Here is a 14,853-nt window from a genome sequence, read left to right on the forward strand (position 1 = left end):
GAGCTTCAACCTTCCGGCTCTCATTATGTGGTTTTAAAAAAAAAAATGGTGGTTAGGGCCTACTAACGGCTTCTGCCCCTCCCTGGTGTTGTCCTCAACTAAATAAAGCTGAGCTTCAACCTTCCGGCTCTCATTATGTGGTTTTAAAAAAAAAAATGGTGGTTAGGGCCTACTAACGGCTTCTGCCCCTCCCTGGTGTTGTCCTCAACTAAATAAAGCTGAGCTTCAACCTTCCGGCTCTCATTATGTGGTTTTAAAAAAAAAAAAGGTGGTTAGGGCCTACTAACGGCTTCTGCCCCTCCCTGGTGTTGTCCTCAACTAAATAAAGCTGAGCTTCAACCTTCCGGCTCTCATTAAGTGGTTTTAAAACAAAAATGGTGGTTAGGGCCTACTAACGGCTTCTGCCCCTCCCTGGTGTTGTCCTCAACTAAATAAAGCTGAGCTTCAACCTTCCGGCTCTCATTATGTGGTTTTAAAAAAAAAAAAGGTGGTTAGGGCCTACTAACGGCTTCTGCCCCTCCCTGGTGTTGTCCTCAACTAAATAAAGCTGAGCTTCAACCTTCCGGCTCTCATTATGTGGTTTTAAAAAAAAAAATGGTGGTTAGGGCCTACTAACGGCTTCTGCCCCTCCCTGGTGTTGTCCTCAACTAAATAAAGCTGAGCTTCAACCTTCCGGCTCTCATTAAGTGGTTTTAAAAAAAAAATGGTGGTTAGGGCCTACTAACGGCTTCTGCCCCTCCCTGGTGTTGCCCTCAACTAAATAAAGCTGAGCTTCAACCTTCTGCTCCAAATTACCATTTTAAAAAATGCAATAGGCTTTTCCGGCCTACTAAAGGTGTCTGCCCCTCCCTGGTGTTGTCCTCAACTGAACAAAGCTGAGCTTCCACATTCTGGCTTTCGCCCTATACTATCAGATATTAAACTGCATTTGGCCTACTAGTGTGGTTAGGCCCTTGAAACAGTGTCTGCTGCTCTTGGGTTTGCTACTCCACTGAACAAAGCAATGCCGCCTGTTTAGTCCTGTTACCAATTTTGAACTGCATGTAGCCTACTTTATTCTTTGGCCCTATATCTGTTTCCTCCTCATCCTGCCCATTGCCCAGCCACTGCTAAATGAGTCTGCTGGTACATTGACCTAGACCACTACATTCCCCTTGTACTCTACACAGCCAGAATCTGTCCCTGCTGAAAGTAAGGTTCCCCTTCCCGCATGTTATACCACCTTACACAGGGACAAAGAGGAAGGTGCAGATGAAAGTGCAGGTTCCTTCATCAGGTGGGGGGGCATACTCGTTGGCGACGTCACTGGCACAGGGCCCCTCAGAGTACGCAAAAGTGTCGCTGCTGGTGGGAGGCGCCCCCGCCATGCAAACACACCGCCGTACTTTGAGGGGCCCTGTGCCAGTGGCAATGCGAACGAGTGGGCCCCCCCCCTGCTTGCTCAGGATCACAGCACTTGCAACTTTTAAATACTTACCTTTCCCTGCAACACCGCCGTGACGTAGTCCGCATTTCCTGGGCCCACGAAAAACTTGAGCCGGCCCTACTCCCCCCACAACTTTTGCCAAATGACCCCCAATTCCCTATGCCCAACTATTATTATAAAGTTAATTAAGATTGACAAGCTTCAGAAACAAGAATGGATGTTTTTGGCATTAAAATGGGCACTGTAGGTGTTTTCCTGGCCTCCACTCACTGCCGACTATGCTTCCCCATTGACTTGCATTGGGTTTCGTGTTTCGGTCGATCCCCGACTTTTAGCGATAATCGGCCGACTGCACTCGACTCGACTCTGGACAAAATCGGGTTTCCCAAAACCCTACTCGATCTTAAAAAAATGAAAGTCGCTCAACCCTACTAACAACCTTAGCTATACGTTTAGAGCATGCTGAGATAACATGTGTAGAATCACCACAGTAGTAGCACAAGCCATTCCGGCGTCTATGAATTTTCCGCTCATTTCTAGTCAGGATTCTATCACATTGCATTAAATCAGGTGTCTGTTCAGACAACACCATGAGGGAATTTGCGGTTTTTCTATCACATTGCACCGAATTAGGTGTCTGTTCAGACAACACCATGAGGGAATTTGCGGTTTTGCGCTCCCGCAACCGCCGGTCAATTTGAATAGCCAGTGCCATAGTATCATTCAGACCTGTGGGAATGGGAAAACCCACCATAACATTCTTAATGGCTTCAGAAAGGCCATTTCTAAAATTAGCGGCCAGTGCACACTCGTTCCAATGTGTCAGCACGGACCATTTCCGAAATTTTTGGCAATACACTTCAGCCTCGTCCTGCCCCTGAGACATAGCCAGCAAGGCCTTTTCTGCCTGAATCTCAAGATTGGGTTCCTCATAAAGTAAACCGAGCGCCAGAAAAAACGCATCAAGATCAGCCAATGCCGGATCTCCTGGCGCCAGCGAAAAAGCCCAATCCTGAGGGTCGCCCCGTAAGAACGAAATAACAATTTTTACTTGCTGAGCAGAATCTCCAGATGAACAGGGTCTCAGGGACAAAAACAATTTACAATTATTCACGAAATTCCTAAACTTAAACCTGTCTCCGGAAAACAGTTCAGGAATCGGTATTTTAGGTTCTGACCTAGGATTTCTGATAACATAGTCTTGTATGCCCTGCACACGAGTAGCCAGCTGGTCCACATTTGTAATCAAGGTCTGGACATTCATGTCTGCAGCAAGCATAGCCACTCTGAGGTAAAGGGGAAGAAGAAAAAAAAAAAACTCAGAATCTTCTTTCTTATAATCCCTCTTCTGCAATGCATTAAACATTTAATAGAGGCCTGGCAAACTGTTATGACCCCAATGGCGAGGGTCTCAGAGGAACGTGGAAGTCTGCAGAATACAAAAATCCAGCTCATAGGGTAGTGGTAACTGGGTTGACCATATATCTACTCCTAACGCCAACACTAGAAGTAGCCGGGGATCATTCCTACGTTGATTCTAGATGACACGCGCCAGCCGGAGAATCTAGCTACCCCTAGTAGAGGAAAACAAAGACCTTTCTTGCCTCCAGAGAAGGGGACCCCAAAGCTGGATAGAAGCCCCCCACAAATAATGACGGTGAGGTAAGAGGAAATGACAAACACAGAAATGAACCAGGTTTAGCACAGAGAGGCCCGCTTACTGATAGCAGAATAAAGAAAGGTAACTTATATGGTCAACAAAAACCCTATCAAAATCCACACTGGAAATTCAAGAACCCCCGAACCGTCTAACGGTCCGGGGGGAGAACACCAGCCCCCTAGAGCTTCCAGCAAAGGTCAGGATATAGATTTGGAACAAGCTGGACAAAAATACAAAACCAAAACAAATAGCAAAAAGCAAAAGGCAGACTTAGCTGATATAACTGGAACCAGGATCAGTAGACAAGAGCACAGCAGACTAGCTCTGATAACTACGTTGCCAGGCATAGAACTGAAGGTCCAGGGAGCTTATATAGCAACACCCCTAACTAACGACCCAGGTGCGGATAAAAGGAATGACAGAAAAACCAGAGTCAAAAAACTAGTAACCACTAGAGGGAGCAAAAAGCAAATTCACAACAATACCCTTGTGAAAATAACAAAAATTGGTTCTAAAGTAAAATTTTAGTGAAAAAGTGAAATGTTAATTTTTTCCTTCCACATTGCTTTAGTTCTCGTGAAGTACAGGAAAGGGTTAATAAAGTTCTTGCATATGGTTTTGTTGTTTTGTTCACCTTGATGGGTGTAGTTTTTAGAATGGTGTCACTTTTTTTTCGGTTATATTGACCCCCAAACTCACTTTAAATGTGAGGTGGTCCCTAAACTAATGGTTTTGTAAATTTTGTTGGAAAAATGACTTTTAACTGTTAACTCTTATAAAGTCCTAACAAAAGAAAATTATGCTTCCAAAATTGTGCTGATGTAAAGGTGACATGTGGGAAATGCTTTTTATTAACTGTTTTGTGTGACACCATTTGACTTAAGGGAACAAAAATTAAAAGTTTGAAAATTGCAAAATTTTCACAATTTTTGCCAAATTTCTGTTTTTCATAAATAAATGCAAGATATATCAAATAAATTTTACCACTAATATGTGATGAAAAAACAATCTCAGAATCAGTGGGATACGTTGAAGCATTCCAGAGCTATAACCTTATAAACTCACAGTGCTCAGAATTGTAAAAATTGGCTTGGTCGTTAAGTACCAAATTGCCACTGTCCTTAAGGGGTTAATGTACTGTTAGCAGGATGTTCGGGGAAGAATTATTAGGTACATATGTGGAGTTATGCATGTAAATTTGTGCCCTTATGGCTAATTATGTTTTCTGCCTTTTGAATGTTCTTGCTTAATTGCAAGCTTCAGTTTCAAGTGATAAAGTGTCTGGAATAATTTTTGTAAATAATATTGGAAATTTGTAGCTTCACAATGTTTTAATACATGATTACAGATTGTTGGTCCTGATACTGACAACCATGCTACCGCAAGCAACCAAAACATAGTCCCCCTGGTAGTGTTGATGATACACATGTTGTGGTGGAGCCAACACTGTTTCCCTTTTCACTTGTATATCTGTTCAGCCTGTGCTTTATTAGTAATACTCAGAAAATATCTGTTAGGTGTCCAATTCGCGCCGCTGCATAGGGGGAATCACAAAACATATCCTCTGCGGTCTCCAATTTTTCCCCAGCCACAGAGGAGCCTGCTCAGAGGAGACGTCAGTCCCAGATTCTGTATGTCTGGTTACTGATGCCATTCCAGGTCCAGGTATTGTAACCAGCATTAATCAGCAGCAAGCAGACGCTCCAGGGACTAAGTCTGCTTTTTGTCTACTGAGCATGCCCGTGGGATGAGCTCTCATTGGAAGTCGGAGGTCGCATGCTCAGGTCCAGTAGAGGCTCTGATTGGACTACCAGGAAGGTCCAGGAAGGCTGCGACTATAAAAGGTTTGCATGGCTGCTTGGCCATGCAATAGTATAGACCTGACAATGTATGTGTGTGCCATGAGAATGATTCTGGTGAATGCTCCTTAATGATCCCCTTCCCTCTGGTTGTTGTCTGAGTATTAGGGTGAGTGGAGCAAATAGTCAGTGCCTGATAGTGGTTCCACAGCTGCTTTCACACTACTTGGCAGAGTAGGGTGGGAATTCCCATTTGAACTCAGCATCTGCTCGAGCGACCTGAAGCACTGGCTCAAAAGCCATCGAGTGACAGAGCGGATACAGCCACCAGTGTAGTGGGGGTGAATTATAGGGATCCCACTGGCATCCAGCTGCTGTGCCCTGTGACTGCTAAGGAGTTCACTTTACTTCACACCAGGTCACGTTTAACCTGCGTGTGCTTGGCGTTCACTCGCCATCTTGTTCCATCATTACCTAGCAGCAGGTTCCATCTCTGCACGGTGGACCCTGTGCTGTAAATGAACCTTATTGCTATCTATTTATTTGATGCGTGCCGCCAGCCCTAACAATATCTTCCACCGGTCAAGGCCTTACAGGTGTCGGTCAGTCTTTGACAAGGCTGTGTATACTTACTTTGCTCTCCACACACAAAGATGTTAATGAAAGGTCGCTGCTAATTACAAATTTGTATGGATAACTGGATGTATAAAAGTGGACCGACACTAAGTGGTAATGAGTCTGACACAATGTATATGTAAATTAATACAATTTCTGCTGGTTAAGTGTGTTAATGTACAAATAAAGTTACCATTAAGGCATATTATTGTTTTGATATATTCTGTTGCTGTCTATTACATATGCTCCATTATTCTTTAGATGATGGGTTGTTATCATTTTGCCAACAGTGGATTTAGTGAAATGACAATGGCACTCAGCTAGGGGCCAGTACCATCTGCAATTTAATCCCTTCCCCTCAAAGTCCAATATGCACATTTCTGGAATTTAGAATTCCTGCGCCCAATCATAGAACTCAACCAATAAATAACTATGTATGTGTTTTGACACTCTATCCACGGGAAAGTGTGCTTATGAAAGATTGCCAGTTGACCCTGAACATTTCTCATTATTGGTACTCCCACACAAAATATTGTTAGAGTCTATGTATCTGGTAATGTATACAGACATATAGTAAACATTCAACATACAGATTGATAAGGACTTTCCTCACACGCAACATATTTTCATCTTTTTTATTAAACTTTAAAAAAAAAAACATACAAGAAAGATTACCAAATTCAGCTACAGAATGTCCCATTGTTTCACTGCTTTACAGTTGAAATAGAATTGTCTGACATCAAATCCCCTATTGCTTGCTATATGTGTCCTAATGACCTTTTTTATAGTCCAAAAATACATGTTTGTCTCAAAAATGGTTTAGACACATGCATTCCAGTAGGTAATTTGTATTTTTTTTTTCAAAATTTTGAGCAGGTTAGTAAGAATTGTTGACTTTGATGTGTAAGTGGTCCCTGTATGCAGCTATTGTTAAGCTAACTTTCAACTAATCCCTTCACCGAGGTCACACCACAGCTGTAGAAACCTGCCATTGATGGAATATATGTTTACAACTTTTATGTTACCTAAACCCAAACATGTATGTGTGCAACCATTTTTAAAAATGAAAATGTATTTGTTCTTAGGACTGAGGACAACTTGGATGATTCCGACAAATCACCTATAGTGGTAGCCTCTGCGCTATGTACCTCTGCCTCGGAGACAGATCACACAGCTGACCATAGTCCAGCAACAGAGGCTGAACAGCCATCTGATGATAGTGATGCATTTCCTGAGGGTGGTAATGTAAGTGGACAACACAACCACTAAGCAGCAAACACCACAGCACCGCAGGCATCACCAACAATTCTACTGTAGTACATAGCACTTACTGGCCGACGAAGACGGAGCAGGTGATATGATAAAATCATGAGGTTGCCAGAGGTCATTGATGCTCGAGTCCTGTATTTAATTAGCTAAGTTATGCCTGCAACTGTTGTTGGGCATTTTTGTCTCCTTGTCTAGCTAAAGTACTCAGGAATGTGTTTGGGCTGCTATACTCACCTTCAGTGCTGCCAGCCAGGGAGAGCAGGAGCCAAACCAGCTGCTTTCCTTCATAAAACAGTGGAGATCTGGCCAGCGTCAGACCAAGCTGGAGGCAAAACAACCATCAACCAGCCGGACACTCTGGCAGCAAAACAACAGATACCTGCACAAAATAGATATGTGCAACCAAACTCTCTGCCACCGACACAACAGCTGGCCAAACTTATCTCACTCAGATATCACTCACAGAAAGACAACCACAACCTGTTGTGCAGGTTCAATAATACTCTGCCAGTTTCAACCACAACCTCCCCCACAATCCTTTTATGCTCTCTCATTGCAGCCATTTGGTACATTCAAAAAAGTTCTTTTTTTTCTCATTAACCTACACTCGGCACCCCATCTTAACTGGGAAAAAACTGAAATGTATATTTTTTTGCAAATGTATTAAAAAAGAAAAACTGAAATATCACATAACTATTCAGACCCTTTGCTCAGACACTCATATTTAAGTCACATGCTGTCCATTTCCTTGTGATCCTCCTTGAGATGGTTCTACATATGATAGGACTTGATTTGTAAAGGCACACACCTGTCTATTTAAGACCTCACAGCTCACAGTGCATGTCAGAGCAAATGAGAATTATGAGGTCAAAGGAACTGACCAAGGAGCTCAGAGACAGAATTGTGGTAAGGCACAGATTTGGCCAAGGTTACAAAAGAATTTCAGGAGTACTCAAGGTTCGTAAGAGCACAGTGACCTCCATAATCCTTAAATGGAAGAAGTTTGGGACCACCAGAAGTCTTCCTAGACCTGGCCAAACTGAGCAATCATGGGAGAGAAGAGCCTTGGTTAGAGAGGTAAAGAAGAATGCCAAGATCACTGTGGCTGTGCTCCACAGATGTAGTAGTGAGATGGAAGAAAGTTCCACAAAGTCAACTATCACCGCAGTCCTCCACCAGTTGGGCCCTTATGGCAGATTGGCTCAACTGAAGCCTCTCCCCAGTGAAAGACAAATGAAAGTCCACATACAGTTTGCTAAAAAATACATGAAGGACTCCCAGACTATGAGAAATAAGATTCTCTGTCTGATGAGAGGAAGATAGAACTTTTTGGTGATAATTCTAAGAGGTATGTGTGGATAAAACCAGACACTGCTCATCACCTGCCCAATACAATCCCAACAGAGAAGCATGGTGGTGGCAGCATCATGCTATGGGGGTATTTTTCAGCTACAGGGACAGGATGACTGGTTGCAATTGAAGGAAACATGAATGTGGCCAAGTACAGAGATTTCCTGAATGAAAACCTCTTTCAGAGTGCTCTAGACCTCAGACTTGGCTGATGGTTCACCTTCCAACAAGACAATGACACAGCTAAAGCACACAGCTAAAATAACAAAGAAGTGGCTTCAGAACAAGTCTGTGACCATTCTTGACTGGCCCAGCCAGAGCCATGACCTAAACCCAATTGAGCATCCCTGGAGAGATCTGAAAATTGCTGTCCACCAGTGTTCACCATCCAACCTGATGGAACTAGAGAGGATCTGTAAGGGTATGTGCACACGTCCGGATTTCTTGCAGAAATTTCCTGAAGAAAACCGGAAATTTTCTGCAAGAAATCCGCATTTTTTTTTTGCGTTTTTGTTCCGTTTTTTTTGCGTTTTTTTAGCATTCTGCAAGCGTAATTAGCTTGCAGAATGCTAAAGTTTTCCAAGCGATCTGTAGCATCGCTTGGAAAACTGACTGACAGGTTGGTCACACTTGTCAAACATAGCGTTTGACAAGTGTGACCAACTTTTTACTATAGATGCAGCCTATGCAGCATCTATAGTAAAAGATAGAATGTTTAAAAATACTAAAAAAAGTAAAAAAAATGGTTATACTCACCTGCAGGCGTCCGTTCCTATAGATGCCGGTGTGGTTCAGGACCTTCAATGACGTCGCGGTCACGTTAGCGGTCACATGACCGGTCTCGACCAATCACAAGACCGCGACGTCATCGCAGGTCCTTCACCGCACACCAGCTATAGAAACCGAAGTGGCAGCATGCAGCGGAGAGGCGGGAAGACATCGAAGGTGAGTATAGTACTATTTTTTATTTTAATTCTTTTTTTTACCAATTATATGGTGCCCAGTCCGTGGAGGAGAGTCTCCTCTCCTCCACCCTGGGTACCAACCGCACATAATCTGCTTACTTCCCGCATGGTGTGCACAGCCCCGTTTGGGAAGTAAGCAGATCAATGCACTCCTAGGTGTGCGGAATCCCCTGCAATTCCGCATTTTAATGAACATGTTGCTTTTTTTTCCACGATGCGATTTTTTCGCGGAAAAAAAGGCTACATTTGCACAAAAAATGCGGAATACACTGAAAATAATGGGAGGCATATTTTAGCATTTTTTTCGCGTTTTTATCACGTTTTTATAGCGAAAAAACGCGAAAAAAACGCGAAAAATACTGAACGTGTGCACATGGCCTCAGGAAGAATGGCAGAGGATCCCCAAAGCCAGGTCTGAAAAACGTGTTGCATTATTCCCCAGAAGACTCATGGCTGTACTAGCTCAATACGGTGCTTCTACTCAATACTGAGCAAAGGGTCTGAATACTTATGACCATGTGATATTTCATAGCTTTTCTTTTTTAATAAATTTGCAAAAATTTCTGCATTTCTGTTTTTTAAGTCAAGATTGGGTGCAGAGTGTACACTAATGAGAAAAAAAAATAACTTTTTTGAATTTACCTAATGTCTGCAATGAAAAACAGAGTGAAAAATTTAAAGGGGCTGAATACTTTCCATACCCACTGTATATATTATGGGTTTTCTAGTGTACTGTTCTTGCTGGATTTATATATTTATTATTATCTTCCATTATTTATTCATTTATGTATATTTATCCATTTATTAACACAATGCACTTTATTTTGATTTGCTTTTTATGAAATATACTACCAACATGTGCCAATTTAGATATATACAGTTGAAACCAGAAGTTTACATTACACTATATAAAAAGACAAATATGCATGTTTTTCTCAATATCTGACATCAAATCAGAATAAACCTTTTCCTTTGCAGATCAATTAGAATTACCATAATTATTAATGTTTGACAAATGCCAGAATAGAGAGAATATTTAAAGGCATTTTTATGACTTACTGCAAAGTCAAAATTTTACATACATTTCATTAGTATTTGGTACCATTGCTTTTAAACTGAATTACTTGGGTCAAATGTTTGGGATATCCTTCCACAAGCTTCTCACAATAGTTTGTTGGAAACTGGGCCCATTCCTCCTGACAAAGCTGGTGTAACTGATCCAGATTTGTAGGTTGCCTTGCTCGCACCTATCTTTTCAGTTTTGTCCATAAATCTTCAATAGGATTGAGATCAGAGCTTTGTGATAGCTATTCAAAGACATTGACTTTGTTATCCTTAAGCCACTTTGTTACCATTTTTGCTGTATGTTTCGGGTAATTGTCCATTTGGAAGACCCATTTCCACCCAAATTTCTTGGCTGATGTCTTAAGATGTTGCTTCAGTATTGCCATACAATCTTCTTTTTTCATGATGCCCTCTATTTTATGAATGTCATCATCCTGACCGGGTTTTGAGTCGTGTTTTCCCTTTTTCCAAGTCTGGTCATGTCAATAGTTAACATTCCCCAGCCTCAGTCTGGGTTCAGGTTGGCTATTTATTGCTACTGCTTCCTGCTGGCGATATCAGTTGTAGTTTTTGCCTAGGGCTGCTGTAGCTGAATCCGATTGCTCTGATTTGTCCAGCTGTGTTTGCTCTTTGTACCCGTGTCTCTGTTTTCACCTATTCCTGTCTTGACTCATTGTTTCCCTTTAGTGTGCTGACTCCCTGGTTTTGACTTGGCTTGTATCCTGACCTGCTTCTGTCTTTTTTCTTCTGGCTTATCTGCTCCTGACTGTTACTGATCCCCTGGCTTGTCTCTGACCTTGAGTTTGCTTATTCCTTTGGTACTGCGCTACAGTCTAGGATATGACCCGGCTTGCTTGACTGTTCTGCTGCCTCTCGTGGTAGCCTCACTGCTGCACTGCAGGCCAGCTCTGTTTATGTGCAGTCCTACTTCCACTCGACTGCCATCTAGTGGAGCCTGCATCTACCTGCATTGCAGCAGCGTGACAGTGAAGAGGACTAGTCCCTCCTGCAGAAAAACAACCCCACAACACGATGCTACCACTCTCGTGCTTCACAGTTGGGATGTATTCTTGAGCTTCCAAACTTCTTCCTTTTTCCCTAAAAGGAAATGATGGTCATAATTCCCAAAAATTTCAATTTTGGTTTTGTCAGACCACAGGACATGTATCCAAAAATTAAGGTATTTGTTCTTGTGTGCATTTGCAAACATTTAGGGTATGTCTCCACATTCAGGATTGCATCAGGATTTGGTCAGGATTTTCCATCAGTATTTGTAAGCCAAAACCAGGAGTGGGTGATAAATGCAGAAGTGGAGCATATGTTTCTATTATACTTTTCCTCTGATTGTTCCACTCCTGGTTTTGGCTTACAAATACTGATGGAAAATCCTGACCAAATCCTGATGCAATCCTGAACGTGGAGACATACCCTAATATGGCCTTTTTATGTTTCTTTTGGAGTAATGGCTTCTTCCTGGCAGAGTGGATTTCAGCCCAAGTTGATACAGGTCTCGTTTCATTGTGGATATTGACACAATCTTACCAGCTTCCGCCATCATCTTCACAAGGTCTTTTGCTTTTGTCCTTTGGTTGATATACACATGTCAGACACAGAACCCATCTCTTTCCTGAGCGGTATGATGGCATGACATTCCCAACTTGTTTGTACTTGCTTATAATTGTTTGTACAGTTTAACTGGGAACCTTCAGGTATCTTGAAATTGTACCCAACTACGAGTCAGACTTGTGCAAGTCCACAATTATCTTGCTGATATCTTGGCTGATTTCTTTAGATTTTCCCATGATGCTACACAAAGAAGCAGTGTGTTTCAGGTGTTCATTAAATTAAATCCAGAGGTGTATCTCTAATTAACTCAGACCTTGACAAAAAACCAAAAATCGGAAGCTTCCAAACATATGACATCATCATACGGACAGTCCAGAATTGTTTAAAGCACAGTAATATTAGTGTATGTAAACTTTTGACTTTGCAGTATGTAATAAAAATGCCTTAAAACATTCTCTCTCTCATTATTCTGGCATTTTGCAAATATTAATAATTATGGTAATCCTAATTGACCTAAAACAGGAAAGGTTTATTCTGATTTCATGTCAGATATTAAGAAAAGCGTGCATATGTGTCTTTTTTTAGTGCATGTAAACTTCTGATTTCAGCTGTGTATACACAGGTCTCCTCCTGCTGTACGCCATCACATTATGACATCAAATGATTTTATTTGATGTATAGTATCTATTGTGTGAGGCTATACTTTATCTTCTGAATTGTTTCTCATTTCTTCTTAGTATGGCTACACCCTTTATTGCCTAGCTGGGGAGCAGGACAATGATTATGAAACTCCAATATTTATATTATAAGAATATTATTTACAGTGATACATCTTGCTTATTTTGCAAACCGGTTCTGGCTGAACATATATGTTACAGAAATAGTTCCAAACAACTTGCTTTTTCACAAGGATACATTATTTACTTTGTAAGTTTTTATTTTATGACTTATTTAGTGTGTGTGCTTGTGTGTGCAGTATGTATGTATTTACAATGTGCTTTGATGATTATAATTATAACACAATGGAAAAGAATATATAAAAGGTTACTAATAATATAATCTGAATATATTTTTTAAACTTCCAAAGAGAATTGTATTTTCACACTGGGCCATGGATACTGAACCTTGTCACTGTCCCTTTCTAAGGTGGTTTCACACATTGCATTTTTAGCAGGAGCAAAAACAATGTTCCTTTCTGGTCTCTTTCCAAAAAACCAAGGAGCAGATGTTGGCTGTAAGTGATTTGGAAAATATAAAAAAAATACAATGTGTTTTTCATGGCTAATCTGTTAGCAGAAAAATCACTTGTGCATTAAAAACACATCAAAAATATTTGTAAAAACTTTATTTTTTCTTTTTTTCCCAGCATAAAATAGTGATGAAACTGACACATTTTGAGCATGGGATGTCATTCCACCCCATTGGTCTGTGAGCCATTTAACCTCTGATTTAGGTTATATTGTATGCTCAGATGAGCAAAAGTGTTACGATGTTTAGAACTTTTGACTATCAGGTTCCATATATCATCATTCACTACTGCTTTGAATGTGAAACTACCACCATTTTATAAACAATCATCTTTGCTAACTCATTCATAAATTTGACTTGCAACTATTTAGTATATGTTTAGTTACGCAGATTCTTGTCATGTCACTGCATTGTTACTGTTTTGCTCTAAAAATGAACTGGTCAATTCACTTGGGTATGCATACAGTTTTTTCTTCAACTCTACCCACAAGTGTTTGATTGGGCTGAGGTCTCTTGATTGTGAGGGCCAATTCAGCGCCTCTACTTCATTGTCAGTGATCCATTTCTTTGCCAATCTCGACATATTCTTTGGGTTGTTGTCCTCCTGGAACACTATGTCATCCTATTCATACCCATAGTACTGGAGTTTACGTAATATCTAGTGATGAGCGAATATACTCGATACTCGACAGTTCTCGAGCACGCTCGGGGGTCCTCCGAGTATTTTTTAGTACTCGGAGATTTAGTTTTTCATGCCGCAGCTGAATGATTTACATCTGTTAGCCAGCATAAGTACATGTGGGGGTTGCCTGGTTGCTAGGGAATCCCCACATGTACTTATGCTGGCTAACAGATGTAAATCATTCAGCTGCAGCAAGAAAAACTAAGTAACTATGTACTTAGAAATACTCGGAGGACCCCCGAGCATGCTCGAGAAATCTCGAGTAAGGAATATATTCGCTCATCACTAGAGTTGAGCGACTTTTACTTTTTTGGGATCGAGTCGGGTTTCGCAAAACTCGACTTTGTGAAAAGTCGGGTCGTGTGAATTCGGCCGATTATTGCGAAAAGTCGGGGGCCAACTGAAACACGAAACCCAATGCAAGTCAATGGGGAATCAAAGTCGGCAGAGAGTGGAGGACAGGAAAACACCTGCAGTGCCCATTTTAATGCCAAAAACATCAATTCTTATTACTGAAGCTTGTCAATCTTAATTTAGTTTATAATAATAGTTAGGCATTGAAAACTGGGGGTCATTTGGCTAAAGTTGTGGGGGGGTAGGGCTGGCTCAAGTTTTTAGTGGGCCCAGGAAATGCGGAAAACGTCACGGCAGTGGAGCAGGGAGAGGTAATTATTTCAACTTTGGAAGTGCTGTGATCCTGAGCAAGCAGTGGGGACACACTCGTTGGCATTGGCACTGGCACAGGGCCCCTCATAGTACGGCGGTGTGTTTGATGGCAGGTGGCGCCTCCCACCGGCAGAAACACTTTTGTGTACTATGAGTACTATACTTTTGTACTTTTGTGTATTATGAGGGGCCCTGTGCCAGTGACGTCGCCAACGAGTATGCCCCCCCACCTTATGAAGGAACCTGCACTTTCATCTGCACCTCCCTCTTTGTCCCCGTGTAAGGTGGTATAGTATGCGGGAAGGGGAACCTGACTTTCAGAAGGGTCAGATTCTGGTTGCGTAGAGTGCAAGGGGGGTAGTGGTCTAGGTCAATGTACCAGCAGACTCATCTAGCAGTGGCTGGGCAATGGGCAGGATGAGGAGGAAACACAGATATAGGCCCAAATAATAAAGTGGGCTAAATGCAGTTCAATATTGGTAACAGAACTAAACAGGCGGCATTGCTTTGTTCAGCGAAGGACAACTGTAATGAGATGCTGA

This window comes from Ranitomeya variabilis, chromosome 3 (genome assembly GCF_051348905.1).
Source record: "Ranitomeya variabilis isolate aRanVar5 chromosome 3, aRanVar5.hap1, whole genome shotgun sequence".
Lineage (NCBI taxonomy): Eukaryota > Metazoa > Chordata > Amphibia > Anura > Dendrobatidae > Ranitomeya > Ranitomeya variabilis.